The sequence below is a fragment of the Trachemys scripta genome, chromosome 21 (assembly GCF_013100865.1).
Source record: "Trachemys scripta elegans isolate TJP31775 chromosome 21, CAS_Tse_1.0, whole genome shotgun sequence".
Taxonomy (NCBI): Eukaryota; Metazoa; Chordata; order Testudines; family Emydidae; genus Trachemys; species Trachemys scripta.
Window position 1 is genome coordinate 16,579,268 of NC_048318.1, and position 19,769 is coordinate 16,599,036.

Consider the following 19,769-nt stretch of genomic DNA (forward strand, 5'->3'; position numbering starts at 1 on the left):
CTCCCTGATCACTCTTATCCATATAGAAATGTTTCCTCCCCCTGCAGCAGTACTAGGCGTGTGTGTAGGGGGAGAACTGAGTGTGCACATGTGAGTGAATAGATATGTGTGTGTGTGTGTGTGTGTGTACGATCTGCCAGCAATGGGCTTTTCTGCTCTTCATACTGTGCACTGCAGAAACTCCGCCTTGCACCTAGCGGCACATCCTTCGCCTGTCTTGAAGCTCAGTGAGGCGCAGATGTTGTTTGAACCAGGGAAAATGTCAGCTCCCAGGAGGAGCACAGGGTTAACTTACAGTGAGCCCATTGCGTCTGGCATGCATTTACATATGCTCTTTCAGACAGCCTTCAACAGTCTCCCACCTGCTTCCCTTTTCCCTCTCTTCCACTTCGAGTCCAGTTCCCCCTCTCTTCTTCATGACCCTGCCCCTCTCCCCTTTTACCCTGGTTACGTTTTGCGCACACACACCCTGTGCAGAGAGCAGACACTTGCTCAGTGGCTTTTGATTTACATGAAGTAAAACAATACAAAGAGAACAAGAGTAACAGCTCACTGGGCTCAATGCTGGGTGGAATTCTCTGGCCTTAAACCCCTCTGATGATTAACCGGGGCGGCACTGGGTCTGCCTCCCGAAATGGCAGCTGCCCTGCGCATAGGGAGAGACCTTGCAAAATGCAGTGGCGCCGAAACTAAACCTGTTGGATTACAATCAACACCCAAACCCCCCTGCTTTGTACTCTGGTCCCTTCTCCCCCAGTCTCTGTACCAGCCCTGCAAGGAAATCTATGACAGCAGCTGCATCTCTGTGGGATGCCCATTATTGCCAGAACAAATCTTCAAAAATACTGAGGTTTAAAAAAAAAAAAAAAAAAATTTTAAACTCTGGATTATTTTTCTTTGCCTTCTGGTTTCTGAGCTTCAGGGTCACAATTTCAGGCTTTTCTCTGCAAGCATGAGGACTAGTATTCTTATTCCTTGTATTTCTATAGTGCATAGGTGCCTGAGTCATGGATCAGGACCCCATTGAGCTAGGTGCTGTATAAACATAGACCACAGAGCTGAGGAACGTCCTGTTTTGTTAAACTACAGCTGGGCTTCTTATGTAATCCCTTGTGGGCGCAAGCTGGGGTGTGGTGGAAAACATCACATGTGGTGAGAGCTGGCAATGCTGGCTGTCTCCAGAAACACTGAAAGAAAAGTGGCCTTGTCTTTGGAGTAGAGCTGTGTTTGCAGTTTATTTATCTTCCGTGGCTGGGGCAATCAGCCTGAGGTACACACAATGCAGCTCGTCTGCCTGTCTCCTAATTATGGGTATGTATCTCCAAACTTCATGAGTATCATCCAGTACCATAAGCATTGGGACATCCTGCAGCAAACAGCTAGCTAGGTTGACTAGCCTTGCTCCCCTTTGGATGGTGACAGGCGCTCTTGCTCACTTTGCACCATCCTTCCATGGGTATGTTTTCCAGTGGAGACCATAATGTGGCAAAGCCCTCCTTTGTTTTTCCCCTTCATAGAATATCAGGGTTGGAAGGGACCTCAGGAGGTATCTAGTCCAACCCCCTGCTCAAAGCAGGACTAATACCAACTAAATCATCCCAACTAGGGCTTTGTCAAGCCTGACCTTAAAACCTCTAAGGAAGGGGATTCCACCACCTCCCTAGGTAACCAATTCCAGTACTTGAGGGGGCAGTCTTTGTGCCTGCAACGTGGCCTGAGCGGGGATGCAGTGAGTGGGAAGGGGGACTCCATTAGCAAAGTATTTGATCATTCCTGCGCTCCGATTTATTATACTCACGGATGTCTGAAAATTGTCTAGTGTTCTTGCTTCCTTGGTCTCTTGGCAAAGGGTGGCAGGGCTGCCAGACTATTACATCAGTGCCCCTGCTCAGGCATCCAACAGTAACTGCAGACCAGGCAGTCCTGAGCAGCTTTTGAACCAGCGGTGGTTTTCAAAGTCATTTTCTCCACAAGTGTAATTACAATAGAGGAAGAAGGAGGAATGTCTTCTCTTCCTACCTTTCTAATACCCCCATTTGAGGTCATCCCGTTTGGAGATTGTTTTGAGGGCTATTCTCATGCCCTCAGCATCTGACTTGGGAAAAATATAGCCCTGATTGTCCTGGCAAAACCAGACTGCACCTCCTGGAAGCACCTGAGCACAAGGGGGGCGGGGGGAGAAAAACTCCCTTTGTAGGCTACAGCATATTGCAAATAATTGAACTCTACCAGAGCGGTCTCAGTGAGGGATTCCATCTATATTCCTCGCTCTTAGTTCTGTGGAAATGAACATGACAAACATTCCGGAACAACTCCTGTAGCTAGAAATCTTAAGTAGTAATTCAACATTTCTGCACCATGCCACAGTTCCCATCAGGGGAGGAGGCAGGATATTTAAATCCAGAGCACTAGCGATGGTGGTTCTGAGCGTGGGTCTCTGCACCCTCCCCTTTTCCAACCCAGTGATTGTTAAATATAAATAAATGAATACACCCGGAAAAGTTAATGGCCACAAGTTTAACTTTCCCCTGTCTCATTAGAATTTGGGGAGACTTGACGCACAACATACAAAATGTGCATGCCTATAAATACCAAGCATGTTACTAGGTTAAAGTAAATCTAAAGTAACATTTGAAAGCTGAAAGATGAAAGCAGATCACAGGCCAAAGATCAAACACTCTAGAACCACTTCTAAGCCTTTTACTGCTGGAGATTATTAGCATTTGAAAGTGAAAAGCATTAGTGAGGGGGGTGGGGAGAAGGAAAAGTTGGAAGGAATTTCTGTTGCAGAGATAAAAATCTGAAAGGAATGACAGTGGACAAGGAGGAATAAAAAGCATCTGGCTTATTAAGCAACACACAAAAAGGGGTGTGTGTTCATCACTGGGGGGAACCACCAATTTATTTTTAGATCCCAGATCAATATTTTAGTGGATTGAACTCCTGGGTTTATTTTGTGTTCTCAACAAAATTGTTAAGGTGGTTTAGTCCAGCAGGTGGTTTGTGGTCTGTTTCCTGAAGCATCAGGGTAAAGACTCAGTCTCACTCCGGTTTCTCCCTGCTGCTCTAATAAGTGTGCAGGAGGGATGGTGCCTCCCATAGGACCCAACCGCCCCAGGCACTTCCTTCTCCCTCCCCCCCCCCACCCCCATCTTGCTGAAGGACAGGCTGGTTGGCACTTCTGTCCCAAGGGGTGAATGTGAGATGAAGTGATGGGAGAGAAGGGCGTTGGATAAGGTGACCCCCTGCTGCCCTGTCAATTCAAACACCCCCCGCTGGTCTCTGTATCCTGTCTCTCTAGAAGTGGTGGGCTGGACTTGTCAGGATGGAAAGGAGACCAGCAAAATGTCCAGGATGTGGGCAGGATACCATCAAGGATCTCAAGTAGCAGGGAAATCATTTGAACTGACTAAACAAGAGAAGGACGTTAGTGGGGGAGCACTCTCAACGCGGTGTGCTGTGAACTGTCGTGCTTTTGTGTTCTGTCTGTTTCCTGCTGCCTCTTCCTTGGTCTGAACTGTTTTCCTTCAGTGTGGCAAATCTTAACAGACCAGTTTGTAAACTCATGGTGTTAGTGTGGTTGGTACATAATCACAACAAGCAGCATAGCTGCAAAGCTCACATGTGGAACAGAAAAAAACCTGAGTTGGGGCAGACATGATCTCCCTGGATTCTGGGCTACGGATGTAGCCCTTTCTGAGAGATCTGGCCCTCAGGGGAGTCTGCTGCAGGCAGACTGGAGCGTCTCTGCCTTTGTTTGCAGGAGTATGGTTTGCAGACACACTTATGTGCCCTCAGAATTAGCTGCAGGGGCAAATCTATGAATGTGTGCCACGGGTGATTTGATTTACACCTACAGTCCAGTAGCAGGAAGAGATACAGAGGCTCAGCTCTGCTCTCACAAATCACAAACGTTCAGTATCCTGAGTGCAGTGAGCAGTTCCTCATAAACGAATGCTTACATCACATCTAGGAAAGCACTATCACAATTTGCAGCTTTGGCAGGCTCAGAAGAGGCACCAAGGATTAAATGGACCATAGAACCCAAATTCTCCTTTTTTTGCATAAGGTGGTTCCCTCTGGATTAATGGTGATGTAGTTTAGGGAAGTTTGTCCAAAAGAGGCAGTGTGGCCTAGTGCCTAGACTAGGGACGGGGATTCAGAAAACCTAGAGACTAGTGGTGGTTCTGCTCCGTATACAGTGTACTGCTATGTATACTTGCACTAGCTGGGTGAGCGCTAACGTGGGGATGTGCACCCATGTTGGAATCACACCCCAGCTCACTGGGTAGAGGTAGTTTAAGATCACACATTTGTTAAGTGTGTCCAAGTCACCCCTGCTGATGTGTGCATTGTGAACAGTCATTGGCTAGTTACTGTTCCTTCATAAGAATCCCCTTTGCGTTTGTAGCTGCAGAGATAGGCCTGAACCACAAAGCTCAGATTCAAACAACCTCAACTTTTGGGCACCTATCTGTGTTACACCTTACTCTCCCCCCCCCCCCCCCCCCCCCCCCCCCCCCGTTTAGTGCATCCCCTGTGGAATGCATCCATCTGTAGGATGGAAGATGGCCCTGCACAGCACTGACCTTCCTCCAGGCTGAGGGTGTGACTGGCCAGCTGCCATATGAGTGCACTAATACACATGCCCTACCTCTTTTCTCGCCATAAGCTGTATCTGCCAAGCTCCCAGCACTTGGGCTCACAGAGATGAAGTTATTTTAAACCTCTTAGGAGGAATCTTCCCCTTCTGTTTGCATGCAGAGCTATTTTGGTGCTATAAAGAGGAGGGTGATAAACAGTTTTCCTTATTTACTAGGGCCAGGACAAGGACTCAGGGGCTGGAATTGCACTAAGGGAGCTGTTAGGTTGGACATTAGGAAAAACTCCCTAACTCTCAGAGCAGTTTAAGCACAGCAACAAATCACCTAGGGCAGTTGGGGAATCTCCATCACTGGAGGTTTTTGGAACAGGTTTGATAAACACCTGTTGGGGATGGTCTAGACAATACTTAATTCTGCCCTAGCAGAGGGTGGGCAGACTGGACTAGATGACCCATCGAGGTCCCTTCCAGTCCTATATTTCTATGGTTCTACTTTCATTTAGTACATAAATGAAAAAGTGGCAGAAAAAAGCCCTTCCGTGTAGCTTCACATGACTTTTGCCTTGACTGAGGGAGAGGGGAATGCACACAGTGGAGCCAGGAGGAAAACAAATGGCCAGAAGGCAGCAGTCGTGCCAATAAAACATTGATGTTTTCTAATAAAGATGTTTGATATCAAAATACTTATTTATAGCCTTTCCTCTGTAGCTGGAACATCTTCAGCTGGCCACTTAATGTCCTTGGGGTTCTAGCCAGTATGCAAATATGACGTGCATGAGGATGAACGGAGAGAGACAGACTGAGAGATGCAATTTGGTCCATGGTTTCAAGAGTGGCTGCTGACAGAGACAGACCAAGTGGTTCAAAAGTAACCAGTCATTTTGGGTGACTGTTTTAGGGTGCAATCTATGTTACATTGGTCTGACTTTCAGAGGTGCTATGCTCCAACCACTTCTGCTCAAGTCCAGGGGAGCTGCAAGTGCTTGGCAAATTTTAAAATGGGGTCCAGCTAATGTCACAAGAAGTTGTGCAAATAAAAACAGACTCCAAATCACTGGGCCTTTTTGGAAACCTCTCTCCCACTCTATTCCCATCTGTGTATGTGCTCCGGCCACATGGCCCCTGTGGGTGAAGAGGAAAGGCTCTCTGTACTTGGTTTACAGAGGATTCAGTCAGCATTGAGCCTCCCATAAAATACATACTCTCCTAATAGTCTCACAGGGACAGTTTGTCCTCGGCTTGCTGTAGCTTCATTCTGTCCCTCCCTCCCGCTGTGTCTGACACCTTGTTTGAGTCTGATTTCATCCCACCCTTAAATCTGCTCTGCAAGCTGCCATCCTGGCATGATGGGTTTGAGCTTCAATTTTTTTTTATGAGGCTGTGAATTACTGCCCAGGCACATGAGGAGTGGATCATGGTACAGCCCCCTCCTAAATCAGCACCGAGCAGCCTGTCACTGCACCACCAGCAGAGCCTGGGGCCGGCAGAGCGGGGCTGCTCCATCCCAGAACCTCTGACCTTCCCAGGCTTTCCCCTGCCGAGCAGCGATGGTGACATTTACATTAGCTCTCCCTGAACTGCCCATTCATCCTCAAACACACATGCTCCCTCCCTCCCTCTCTGTCCCATGATATTTCAGCAGCAAACCCCTCCACTTCCCTCAGCTCGATCCCAGCTCTGTTTTTAACCTGGGAGCTTGCTTCACTTCAAGCCAGCCTGTTTGGCGTGCTGGTTGCTAAATCTCTCTCCCATCTCTATCGCTTCCAACCCAACACCAGACCACTACATTGTCATTCACTGCTTGGGAGGTTGAGGGAGGGAACAACACACAAGGTGACTTGGTCTAGTTCCTGGCAGGATTTATAAGTTGAGTTGCTTGCTGTGACTTCTGAGAGTCAACTTGTATATTGGCCTCAGCTAGGGGGAGGTGGAACCAGCTCAGTACTAGGTTCTGACTGCCTCTTAATTGAGTTGTCGTCTGTTTCCACTGTGCATGGAGTCTCAGGCTACCTGGCTCATGGATACAGAACCTAGGGTAATTTTCCCATCTAGAGGGGGCAGGACTCCCACGTTCTGATTCTGGCTGGCCTCATGACTTTCTATAATCCTGGATGAAGCATAGTTATGGTCCAGAGACTGACAGTGAAAATGTAACCTTGTTACTTAACAGTGCTGCTTCCCGTGGTCTTGCAATCAGAGCTGCTGACTTCATTCTTATTTAACTCTGATACTGTGCTAGTGTCTAGAGGTTTCAACCAGGTTAGCATCCCACCATGGTAGGTGCTGTACAAACATCAAGTAAATGAGTCTACACATAGGTTGTTACTACTTTCATTATTTTTATTATCAGAATGGCCAGAGGCCTTGGTCACGATTGGGAGCCCATTACGCTAGACATTGGGCAAATGTAATCAAGACACTGTCCCTCATCTGAAGAGAATTGCTATCTAAAAATAAAAGCAATATACAAAGGCTGGTGGGATACAGTCTGTATTTCATTGTAGTAGGCAGAGACATTTGCAATTTCTCAAAGTTATTATAAGTAAAACAAGTGCCAAGATGCTCATATGCCCCTCTTCCTAATCTTCCTTCCACGGGAAAGGGAGCTAGATTCTATTCCGGCTCACACAGCAGTGTCAGACTGGTGCACTGATTTTCAGTACAGGGTCTTTATTACTAGTGATGATGCCCAAAAGAGCCTAGTCCAACTCTCCTTTTCTGGGGCACTGGCTATTAGAAGAGAAAATGTCTTTATTTGCAAACTGAACACATGATCCATAATCAGTAAAAAAAGGTATTATTTCAGGCTTGCTTTTCACAGCACAATTACCTTTTAATCTTTAATCTTCTAAATGTGGTCAGTCTAAGGAGTCTAATAAGCCTAGAGGGAGTCTAAATTTGTTTGGCTTATACCATATCTCACCACTTTAGACTGTCAGGTGACTCACTCACCTACCACCATGCAGCTTATACCCCATAGTGTGGTTCTCACCTGCTCTGTGAGAAGTGCATGAAAATGGGTGTAAAATGCTACAGAATCAGGATTCTCCACTCACCTGCACTAGTGCAGCCCGTGTGCTGATTGTTAAATAAGAATAATGCAGAAATGCAAGAGACCTATAGGCCTAGACCTGTAAGAAGTAGCTTAAGCAGTTAGCCTAAGAATGAGGCCTAACAGCTTGAGAAGGACTAAGTTGCTGAACTGGGATGGCACAAGTAAGTAAACTAAAAAAATCATAAGATGGTTTTGCTTGTTCTGTAATGATCACAAGTGTTGAAATTGAGCATCAAGTGCTGACAGGTAACCACAAGGGAGTTTTTATCAGGTTTAGGGTGTTTTTGGAGGACAACATCAGCAGATGTTTAACTGCAGGTAGTTATAACTAATTGACATATGCTAATGAGTTAATATACCAAATAGGCTAAGGACGCCCAGTTGAGCAGTAATTTGGGTAACACTGGGGCCTGATTAGGGACAAGAACCTACCAAATGTGAGTGTTAATTGGGAATGCTAAATAATCAAAGTAATTAATACTTAACCAATAGATCAGACAACACGAATCTCATATCCACACTGCTCAGCTGCAAAGGACATGGGGAGTCAGACCAGCTCTTATGCATCCCTTAGGAAACAGACCTACAGAGGTTAAGTGAAGGAAGTGAATCCAGACATTGTGTCAGAAGAGAAGAGTATAGCAAGAAAAGCAAGTACAGGTGGGTTCAGAATGTGCATGCTAACATAAGCTGCACCCTATTTTAACTTACACCTTGGTGGCATGTAACCTACATCATCTTAGTCTCCTTTCCACTGACAGCAGTGAGTGAATGTAATCAGGTCTAACTGGGTGAATGGGGGGGTCTAACCTACATTACCTCTGAACTTGGCCCTCTCTCTATTAACATATCTGTATAAGTGTTGTGGGACTTTGTTTAATGTATGTGGTAAAAGCTCTGAGATCCCCAGATGCAAAATGTTTCTCTACATGTATTTGTTACCTGGATACCAGGATGAGAGCTATCAAGGTGAAGATAAGAGATGACCCCAAAATAAAAAGTAGGCTCCAAGGTTTCGTTTGCACCAAGAGAAAAAAAGGAAACACGACAACCTGCCCTTTTGGAAATTGCATCTCTAAGCAGAAACATCAGAAGCGGGGAACCTTGGTACACAAGAGAGGGCTCACGACTAGTATCAAGAGGATTAACAAACACAACTGTTTGTGTCTGTGCAGCCATGTGGAAGGCAGCAGTCTAACCCATGGATGCTGTGTGGCAGGGGGAACAAGACTTTGAAAAGCAGAAACTATTTTCCTTTCAACCAGCAATTGAATAAGCCCTTGGTGCCTATTGGAGCTGGATGCAGTGCATTTCTAGAGCAGGGGAAAAAACCTCACAAAACCAAAATGTAAGAAAAACAAGCAAAGAAAACCCCAGTGAAATGTGTGGTGAGAGAAGTCTGGGAAGTTGCCTATTGCTGCCTGTCACTGCACATGAGTATGGGCAACATCACAATGATTCCAGGCACTCCAGTCAACAGAAAACAGGCACTTTGTGCCTAGTGGGCATAGTAAAGCTGGCTGATGATTTAGCCCATACATTATATCTGCCCAGACCTGGGATAATCCACTTGCCAGATTCGTTGCTGGTGGCGCTGGTTTAAGGACTGGGATAGCAGGAAGAGCTGCAGGTCAGGAGTCACGTACATTGGCAGAGCTGTGCATGGCGAGCTCCAAGACTTGAGTAACAGGGGAGCTGATTGAAGTGCATTGGATGAGCAGTTTATGGGATCACAACTCGATGCTGCAAGACAGGAGAGAAGAGTATTGCCAGGGATATGTAACAGCCCTGGCTGGAATAGCAGGAAGTGTGGAGGGTCAGGGCTGAGGTAAAATAGAGCAAATCCCACACTTCATCCAGTACATGAAGTCCTGCACTAAGCAAACGACCCTGCAAACAAGTCATGCTTTATTCCCTTCACCCCCAACTTGCATGGTCTGCCATCACCACTAGCAGCGCTAGCTCAGCTGACAGTCTATGGGGCTGCAATTTCAAGCAGCAGATTAAAAAAGAAAAGGAGAAGAAAGTGAATGCCATATCTGTTAAATGCAGCCTTGGCTGTAATAAACACTGAAGTTGACTATTCCCGGAGGGACTTGCTAATGTAGGAGATTGATTCACTGCAGTGTAACCCCCCAAGGCCTTTACACAGAGCTCTGACTAAACTTCCTATAAAATCAATCCAGCCTTTTCACCACTTTTGACAGGGCCTTCTAATATTAATCCACTCTCCTTGTCAGTCAGCTCCACTAACAAAGGCTTTAATGAGCTTTAACCAGGCATAATAAACATTGGGTGGAGGATTCCTGGACCCTTTGGAAAATCCCATCCTGGCCACAGGTAAAAGGCAGGCATCGCTGATTTAGTAAAAGAAATGCCAACAGCTGCCAAGGCTGGAGGAGGTGGGGTGGGGGGCTGAGCGGCAAATTGAGTTCCCTCTGTTGAGAAATGTGTCTGTAAAGGAGGTAGGTTCTTTCCCTGGCTAAAAATGACCCAGATTTAATGGCCCAGGGGCTTGCTGGAGCCACTGAAGTGAAAGGCAAAGGCTAGCAGGCGTCAGCCTGAGGAGCACAGGTACCATGATCCAGGCTGCAGGTAGCCTTGGCCTCTGAGGAAATGGTGTTTTGCAGTGTGAAAAATGTCAGGCAGGTGAACCCTGCGATTATACCAGGCACAAAATATTACACTGCACGCCCTTTCTCCTGCCTCATTTCCGCAACTTGGCCTCTCACTTACTGCTCACTCTGCCCCATTGCAGCTGGAAAAGGAACTGTCCACCTGGGTTTGTTCATGCTGTAATTAGAAAAGCCCTGAGCTCCCTGCATGCAGGTCAGGCAGGCTCAGAACACACTGCAGGGGAACACAGCTCTACAATTCCTTTCCAGAGCCACAGGGCCCTTGAGTTCCTGTCAGGGAATCTGAAAAACAAAGGGAGAAAGGGAAGAGATTGAGGGAGCTGGGCTCAGGCAGTAAGGTGAGATGGCAGAGCTGTGGAAGTGGGGGCCTCAGATCTGTAATAGCAGTGGCTGCTGGAGGTCAGAACTGATTTGCATTGTGTAGGGGACAGAGGCCCAAGGGGTGTCTTCTGACAGGCTAAGGAACACTGGCACAGCTGGGGGAGGGAAGTTTGCTCACCTTCCACCTGACTTGAACCAAGTGCATTTACATAGAGCTGCTCTCCAGCCCATTTTCATGCATCCCAGGTAGCCTGGGTTCCCTATGGCATTCATACAGGCACCAAGCTACTGAAGGAGGCTTTTGTTTTATTTGAGAGCAAGGATAGCACTGGTCTGCCCCATCACAAACATCCCTGCCCCTTCCCCAGATGTTCTCACTGCAATCTCTGGTGACCAGGGCCTTGCTCCTTGCCCAGTTCTTCCTCTGAGAAGCAGGGGCGGCTCTAGGCACCAGCACTCCAAGTGCATGCCTGGGGTGGCCCGCTGGTCACTGAGGGCGGCAGTCAGGCTGCCTTCAGCGGCATGCCTGCAAGAGGTCTGCTGGTTCTGCGGCTTTGGTGGCAATTTGGCAGCAGGTACACTGAAGGCACGGGACCGGCAGACCTCCTGCAGGCATGCTGCCGAAGGCTGCCTGACTGCTGTGCTCGGGGCAGCAAAATACATAGAGCTGCCCCTGCTGAGAAGGCTGCAAACAGACCACAGCAGCTAGTGGGGCAGAGACTTTGCTCTTGATTCACTTAAGAAACAGGCCATGCCAAGACTGGGTGGGTTAGAAGCTGCTGGTGGGAGAGAAGGGGTGCTAAGACCAGGCAAAAATCAGCCCTATTTTCCTGTGTTTGCATCTGGGGCTCATGTGGGGAACATATCTAGGCCTGTGTGCACATCAGAACAGAGACTGTGGCACTGCCTTGGCAGAGTCCAGCCAGCTGGCACCACACTAACAACTGGGGTGTTACTGCCCTCCTCACACTAGCGCTCAGATTACTGCTGCAGAAGGAGCTAATTAAACCTTCTCTTCCTGCTCTGCCCAGGAGAGAAGTCTGGCTAGATGGCAGCTAGGGTCAGCCACCATGCCTGACTATTTGACAGAGGGGAGGGAAGGACAATGGTCCTACTGCACCTCCCCAGTTTCAATACCTACACCACTCAGAACCCCTCTGCTGCCTCACTCGGTTGTGTTAATTGCACTGAGCTCCTGAGTGTACCCACCCACAGCCAGCACAAGTCTCACTACCCTCCCTGCTGGTCACACTACTCAGGATTGCCCTCCTGACATGTGCTCCACCCTGTTTGCTGTATCCACTGATAGCTTCTCAGTGTACTGCTGTTGTAAGCAGTGTGTGTGTGTGTGTGTGTGTGTGTGTGTAAACACACAGCACCTAGCACCCGGGGGTGTTACTGCTAAAAATACATCATAATTTAAGATCCAACTGTTGAAGTCCTTACCTCAGGCATTACTTAGCTCAATGGGAATTTTGCTGAGTAGAAACCCGAGAGGCCCCTCTGTATCTAGCCTTCATGGTGCATCTCCAAATTTACCTACATTTACTTCTGCACAAGCTTCACACACGATGTTCCAATAACCATCACTTTCTAAACTGAAAACCATTGTCCCACCCACTCCTCCCATAACCCAGCACAGGTGCTATCCCTCGGTGGGTAACTTCCCTGAGCCTAATTTCAAGGTGTTGGAATGCAGCTGTTTGTTGCCGGATGTGTCTCAAAAAGACTAAATTGTGGTTGGACTCTCAATGCCAGGACAGGTTATTTTGATTTCCTCTCTCATGCTACAAACTCAAGAAATAGCTGGCAGGACTTTGTTCACATTTCACACACACTCACACTCCTCTAACAGCAACAATTTCCCTCCCTCCTGTCCCCCCTCAAAAAACATCTCTGGGCCAAGAGCAAAGCCTGGATTGTTTCATTCCAAGGGGTAATTTTTTATTTTTAAAGAAGCCTGTGAAAATAGGGGGTTGCAGTGGAAACGCCTTTACGATGTTAACCACAGCAGGGCCACGCTAGCAGCATGCACATATACATATGTTATAGACATAGTATAATTTTGATGCTGCACATATAATCTATCAGTAAAATGTGGCTGTAGCAGGTCCGTTCCCTATATTTTCCCCTGAATACCCTTTCAAAGGTTGTCATTTCTCCTGACAGGCTGGTAAGTGGCTTTCTTTGAGAGACGCTCCCTGTCCCCCAGTAGCTTAAGTGCCACGTGCAGCCGTGACATGTTGAAGCTGCAGTAACTATGCATTTTTTATTGAGTAAGCGAGTTAATGGGCATGTAAAACACACACAACTTGTCAGCACCGTTAGCTGCCGCTGCTGCTGCCTGGGGCTGAAGTAAATTACACAGCCTCTTGTGCACTCATTCTGGGTATTCCCCCTCCCCCCCCACCAAGCTTTCCTAGTTTATTATTTTCAGAAATGGGTTGTGGAGGAGACTTCAGCTGCAGGGTGTCTGGCTCTGCTGAATCAGCTGTTTTCCTTGGTGCACTTACACTTGTTGCATTAGCAGGGAATGGGGAGATGAGGAATCACCCTATGGAGTGCTGCAGCTCCTTATAGCTAAGACGCTCATTAGCCTCCCCTGGCTTGCAGAATGGCATTACCCTGTATACCTCTCCCGAGCGCCAAACTTTGCAGTGCTCGCTCTACCCTCTGGGAATGGAATCCCAGAGAGCACCCTCTGTGGTAAAGAGGAACAATCCATCCTCACAGCTGTACTGAGGTTTTTTTAAATGGGGAAGTTGGTCTCTTCCTTTTGGGCTAGGTGCATTATACAGTAGTACCACCCAGGAGTGCTCCGTCCAGACCAGGACTTAGGGAGACCCTGTGTGGTGACAGTAGACAGCATGGGCTGTGGTTAGTTAATCCAGAAGCTAGAGGGACAAAGAATCAAAGGGCCTGTGTGATAAGCAGCCTGAGTCTTGCAGCTATGCTCATTGTAACTAGAGCAAGTAAAAAATTTACCTTCTTTTGCAGAAAAAAGAAGAATTTCCCAAGTAACTAATTAAAATAAAGTCCTAACTCATCCCCTTCTCTCAGGAACATGACAGCCTGTTAGCCCCACTGCTTCCCTCCCAGTTAGGTTAGCCCTGCAGTAGAGATACCAATCATCTTCTACAATGGAGGGTGCAGATGAATGGAAACCCAGGGAGATCTAGGGTGCAGCCTGCAGTCTGCATCCTCTGTATTAGAGTTGGGACATGCCAAGTGTACAGGCCCCAGGGTATGATGTGCCATCTTGAGCCAGGCAACCAAGAAACAGAATCTAGGTATGTCTGCAAAGCACAATGTATGTGTATCATGGGTGAGATTTTGCAATGCCCACAGATGGAAAGGAAGATCAAAATGTATATTAATTAATTGCCCCATCTTTCTCTGCAAACTTAAAGCAGGGATTTTCTGAAACATTCAGCACATTCTACTATTGAGTTCAACAGGGGTTTTATCATTCACTTGCCACATTAACAGGAGCAGACTATGGCCAATGCTGAGTGCTTTGGAAAACCCGACTCTCCCCCGCCAGGCTGCACCTCTGTTTTGAAGACAAGCATGGAAGCAGTCAGTATTTATGGTGCTGTAGTGAGGCCCCGATGAGATTGACCTGACTGGATTGGCACTAGAAGAGGTGCAAAATTGGCTAGAAAGAGAAGGCTGGAAGCAGAGGAGTTAGTTCTAAAAGTCTCATGAAAAGACAGACGATGGAGACATCTAAGTTTGTTGAGAAGGCCATTCCAGCCCAAATCGGAGGCAGCACTGGAGTGTGTTGAGCATTTCAGATATCAGGTAGCATGACTACAAGAGATGTTCCACCCCAGTTAGATAGACCTGGACTTGTGACTGCTGGTCTAGCAACACTAGCCACATTTGGAGGAGTAAAGGTATAACTGAATGTAAAATTCAATTCCTGCAGTCTCTTGTCTTCAGCATCTTGCTACATGCACGAGAGACATGGACATTAAGGAAACAGGATATTCAGCGGCTTCTGCCTTTGAAGTGAACTGTTACAGGTGGTTGCTGCACATGAGCTCTATCTACCACACAACTAACGAGGACGTGATCAGCCCGATTTACCACCTAACCAGAGTGATACCCGATAGCGTCAAGATGATCAGACTAAGAAAACTGGAGTGTGTGCAAAATGTGAGTCAATGAGCAGAATGAAGATTGCTGAGGCAAGTCTTGCAGGGACTGATGCCAGGTACCAGGGGTAGAGGGCACCTGCAGCACAAGTGGTTCAGGTGGCAGTGTGATGCACTTCTTAAGGTGGTGTAAAGACGGAAATGGGGAAGATAGCAGGCCAAGGACTCCTGTGTGCTGTGTTTACAGTTCATTGTGATGCAGCTTGCCTTGCACTAGGAGAATAATAAATAAAATAGTAAGGGCGCTTGGGTTCCTGGTAATTTGCTTGCCCGGCCCTTAGCTGGGCAAAGTTGGAGTATCACCCTGCCTTTCTGTAGTGAATATTCAGTGTTCAACAGATGTTTACCCATGAAAAACAGGTGAACATTCTAGTGAGAAGAGAAACACTACCTCCTTTGTTCTTGAGTTGGCATGTCCCTAACCCTGGAAGAAGGTGAAGTCACCTCACGATGCCAGTCTGTCAGTCTAAGAAACCCTCTTCTGAAGTTTTCCTTCCTTATCTTTTTGTGAGGGGGATACTACTCCAGTCAAAATGGGACTTCTGCGAGCAGGCTCCTTCCCTCAGTTACGCTGATAAAGCACTGGACTTGCGCCGCATACATATCAGGGTAACTGACCACAGAATTTGGCTCTGCACCTTGAAGTCCTATGATTCATGTTATTACCTGGACAGATTCGGGTCCAGATTCTCAGCTAGTGGAGATTGGCAAAGCACCTTTAAATTATGCAGAGCTGAGGAGATGGCCCTTTTTTTAGTATACAGCAGAACAGAATTTAAAAAAGTAGACTGGAAATCAGAGGAGGGGGACACAGGGATCATCATCTGAATTGGTCTAAACCTGCAGGATCCATTCTTTGTGCTGAATTATATGGGAACTGGCACCGCAAATATTTACTCAAAATTAATATCATGTAGTCATCAACAGGAAGTCCCTGGGCCATTTCTTAAGGATCACCTTAATATTGTCTGCCTGAAAGAAGGTCCTGAGTGGGCATTACAGTAGCTGTAATGTTGTAAACAAATCTAATGGTTTGCTTTACTTTCCCCCTCAGCAGAACTCTTAATTATGTATCTGGCAAATGTGCTTTGAAAATGGATTAGATGCACCAGCTGTTTACTACCACGGCAGAGTCTTTTCCGAAGCATTTGTAGCAGCTCCCAAGTATTCTCCACGTTCCCTGCTCTGGCAGTGCAAGCATGTGATCGGGAAGGACCAGCTTTGGGTCAATGTGAAAATTAGCTTGGGTTTTGTAGACCAGACTAAAGGTATTTTGCTTGAATCAGTCACAGCTGTCTCTGCTCATAAGTAAGGAATTGGGACAATTTATGCAAGGTTGGTTTACTTTGTTGGGTATGTTGTTTTGCAGGAGGATGGTGGGAGAGAATACAGGAGAATTTAAGAAACAAGCCAACCAACACAGTTAGAGAAATTTATCTCAATAGCAGACGTGAGTTGTGGCAGGGCAAGGGAGAGCAACCAGGCTGGGGATTTTGCAACGTGCATAGACGGGAAGGAAGAAGAGTCAAAAATCAAAGTGTTGGCATAACAGCAGGACACAGCATGCTTCCCCTCTTTCCCAATAAAGAGAGTGCACTATAATAATTATAACTATAACTAATGCACCTTTCCTCCTTACTGTAACTGATTGTTGGATCACAGAAACCCCCTTGGGATGTGCCAACCGATGTGACAAGACTACCCTTGTTCCTATTTTCCCTGCCAGCTCAGGACTCCAGCACCCTGTCTTGCTTAGCCAGACACACCCATCTGCTCCAGCAAAGACCCAGGGTCAGAATTACTTGCCCCAAAGCTGCAGGTTTACCTGAAAGCAGCTACCGAAGTGTTCCTGTTTAACACTCAGGTGCCCAACTCCCAATGGGGTCTAAACCCAAATAAATCCATTTTACCCTGGATAAAGCTTATGCAGAGTAAACTCAAATTGTTCCCTCTTTATAACAGATATGCACAGTTGTTTGCTCCCCCAGTATTAACATACTCTGAGTTAATTAATAAGTAAAGAGTGATTTTATTAAGTACAGAAAGTAGGATTTAAGTGATTCCAAGTAGTAACAGACAGAACAAAGTAAGTCACCAGGCAAAATAAAATAAAATGCACAAATCTATGTCTAATCAAACTAAATACAGATAATCTCACCCTTAGAGATGCTTCAGTACATTTTTTCCCTCAGACTGGACACCTTCCAGGCTTAGGCACAATTCTTTCCCCTGGTACAGCTCTTGTTCCAGCTTAGGTGGTAGCTAGGGGATTCTTCATGATGGCTCCTCTCTCCCCCTTTGTTCTGTTTCCACCCCTTTATATATCTTTTGCATAAGGCAGGAAGCCTTTGTTCTTCTGGGTTTCCACCCCCCCCCCCACACTGGAAAAGCACCAGGTTAAAGATGGATTCCAGTTCAGGTGACATGGTCACATATCACTGCAAGACTTCATTACCCACTTGCCAGCACACACATACAGGAAGACTCACAGGTAAAACAGCCATCTGCAGACAATGGTCCTGGTTAATGGGAGTCATCAAGATTCCAAACCACTATTAATGGCCCACACTTTGCATAATTACAATAGGCCCTCAGAGTTATATTTAATATTTCTAGTTTTGGATACAAGAGTGGTACATTTATCCAAATGGATGATCACACTCAGTAGATTATAAGCTTTGTAATGATACCTTACAAGAGACCTTTTGCATGAAGCATATCCCAGTTATAAAAATATAAGTGAATATAATGTAAAACCATAGACTGCACAATGTCACTAACCTAGTCTGGTTTCCCACCCCCCACAGTTACAAGACCCTACAGAAGACTGGAGCACCTTCAGTATCCAAATGGGAGAGAGCCTGTTCATCTGAACCTCACGCAGCTACAATTGGCTGTAAAAGGGATGGTTTTCTTTATTCAACTAAAGTTTCCTGGGAAGAAGTGGCAATAATCCAAGCTCCTACTGTAGATCAGGGTGGGGTGGATTTTCAAAGGCACAAACTGGAGTAGGATGCCTAATTGCCCTTTGGGCCTCAGGAAAACATGTAGTTGTTATGGACTGCTCCAGGAGCACTAGCTTTTATTTTTTGTAATTTCAAAACATTTACCTTTGTGTGGTGGTGTGTGCACACCCCATCTCCTGGCAGGGGGGATGGTGGGTGAGCGGACACCACAGTTACAGTCTACCAGGCTGTCTTGGGCATCGCCACAATGAGGGCCAATGGCTAGAGTCCCTACCATAGCCCTCAGGTGCAGAGCAGCATGGCCTAGCAGCTAGATCCAGGGGCCAATACCAGATGAGGTGGCAGCCAGGGTAGGGGGACCCAGGCCCACCTGACTCCACTGGGTCCCAACCCAGTGCCCTAACAATGGCCATGTGTCCACCACTGGGTCAGTAGGGAAGCCAAACTCAACCTGCTAATCTTAGATGGGTGGGAGACACCCTCCCTGGGTCACCTCCTACCAGGCTCCTGAAGCTGCAGTCCATAGGTCTCCAGACCAGATTGCAGGATCTCCACTACAGCCTCTACCACATGTCTTTCCTCCTTGGCAGTCGGACCAGATTGAGCTGAGCTGCTCTCCTTTTATACTGGCACAGCATTTGGAGCATGCCCAGCACGGTCTGAGGGGCGGGGCTTCCTCGGCCTATAGTGGGGGATTAACCCTTTCCTGCCTAGTGCAGGGTATGCACACCCTGTCACAGCCAGTAACTTGCAAAGATCAAAATCCAGCCAACAATCAGAGGCCTGGGATGCAGTGAGATGGGACAGCAATATTTCACTTTCATAATCCAGACAGTACAAATAGCTGTTGAAATCAGAGCGATTATTAAAGATATGATTCCTCCATTACAGCAGCTGGTGCTTTAAATGCACCTAGCTTTAGGTAACTATTAGTAGGGATACAGATGGGAAGACTTTGAGGTGGGGGGCTCTGGTGCAATTCTCTAATCAAAAGCTCTGAGGGAGGGCTGAGGTGATTAGTACTAATGGATACCTGAGTATTGAGGAATTGGGTGGATGCTGTATTTTGTGGGAATTGAACAGACATGAGCTAACTGGAGGGTCTGGATGGTGGTCCACAAAGGGAGACTAGTAAGGTGATATCCCTCTTTTTGAGTGATGTGTAAAGGCAGTCTGATAGGCTTTTCTAAAAAAATTGTGTATGGTGTTTTCTAATCTGCTATACAGATCTCCTATCCTGTAAGAATCTCTACATTGAGCAGAGGGCTCAAGTAACCCAGCCCAAGTTAAATTGACTGGAAACAGACAGGCACAATGGGATAATGGCATCATAAGCAGCAAGGAAGTGAAATCCAAAGAACAGACAAATGAAGGGATTTTTGTAATAGGTACTGAATAGAAATGCTACTTGAACAGTGGAGGGAAAAGGTCTCTAAATAGTCCCCCAGGCTGCAGTTTGCTGCTCCTCCAAGGAGAGTGCCACCAAAACCAGACTTTATTTTTAAGTTGAAACACTGAAAAGGGGTTTTCTCAGGGCACGAGGGGAACTTTCAGGCCCTCCAGCTCTGTCATCCAGAAGCAAAAGAATCTCTTTTCTTGCAAGTCACTTTGGAAAAGGAGGTGAGAGGGAAAGAAGGGGGGTGGAACTGCTAAATCGATAACATTTTGCTTCAAGGAAAACCCCCCTTTCAGCTGATTGCCTCCTTGTTTTGGTCAAAACATGAGGTGGGGTAGAGGTTAGATATAAAGAATAACATGTTAAAAAAGCAGATCTGTAGCCTGCACAGCTGGACCAATGACAGCGATCTGGGCCTTCTTACTTATTGTCATTCCCAGCTACCCAGAAGCACACACTGTTTTAACGATGGACGAGTAAATGCACTAAATAGAACTGCACTCAACAAGGGGCCGTAAGGTGTGATTTACCTAACATTGTGCCACTGTCCTTCCTGACGGGCCTCAGAAAACCTGGCTTGGCATCTGATGAGCTGAGTTACACTGCGTTACAAGCAACCTGTAAAGACATGC

General features: G+C 46.7%; 1 long non-coding RNA gene across 1 annotated transcript in view; it reads left to right on the forward strand.

Annotated features, from left to right (window-relative positions):
• The window catches only part of LOC117868655, a 40,023-nt gene extending 22,178 nt beyond the window's left edge, over window positions 1–17,845 (forward strand). The window contains exon 3 of the long non-coding RNA XR_004643689.1: window positions 17,583–17,845. This is a non-coding gene — a long non-coding RNA (uncharacterized LOC117868655). The remainder of the gene's footprint in view (window positions 1–17,582) is intronic.
• Window positions 17,846–19,769: the final 1,924 nt, after the last annotated feature.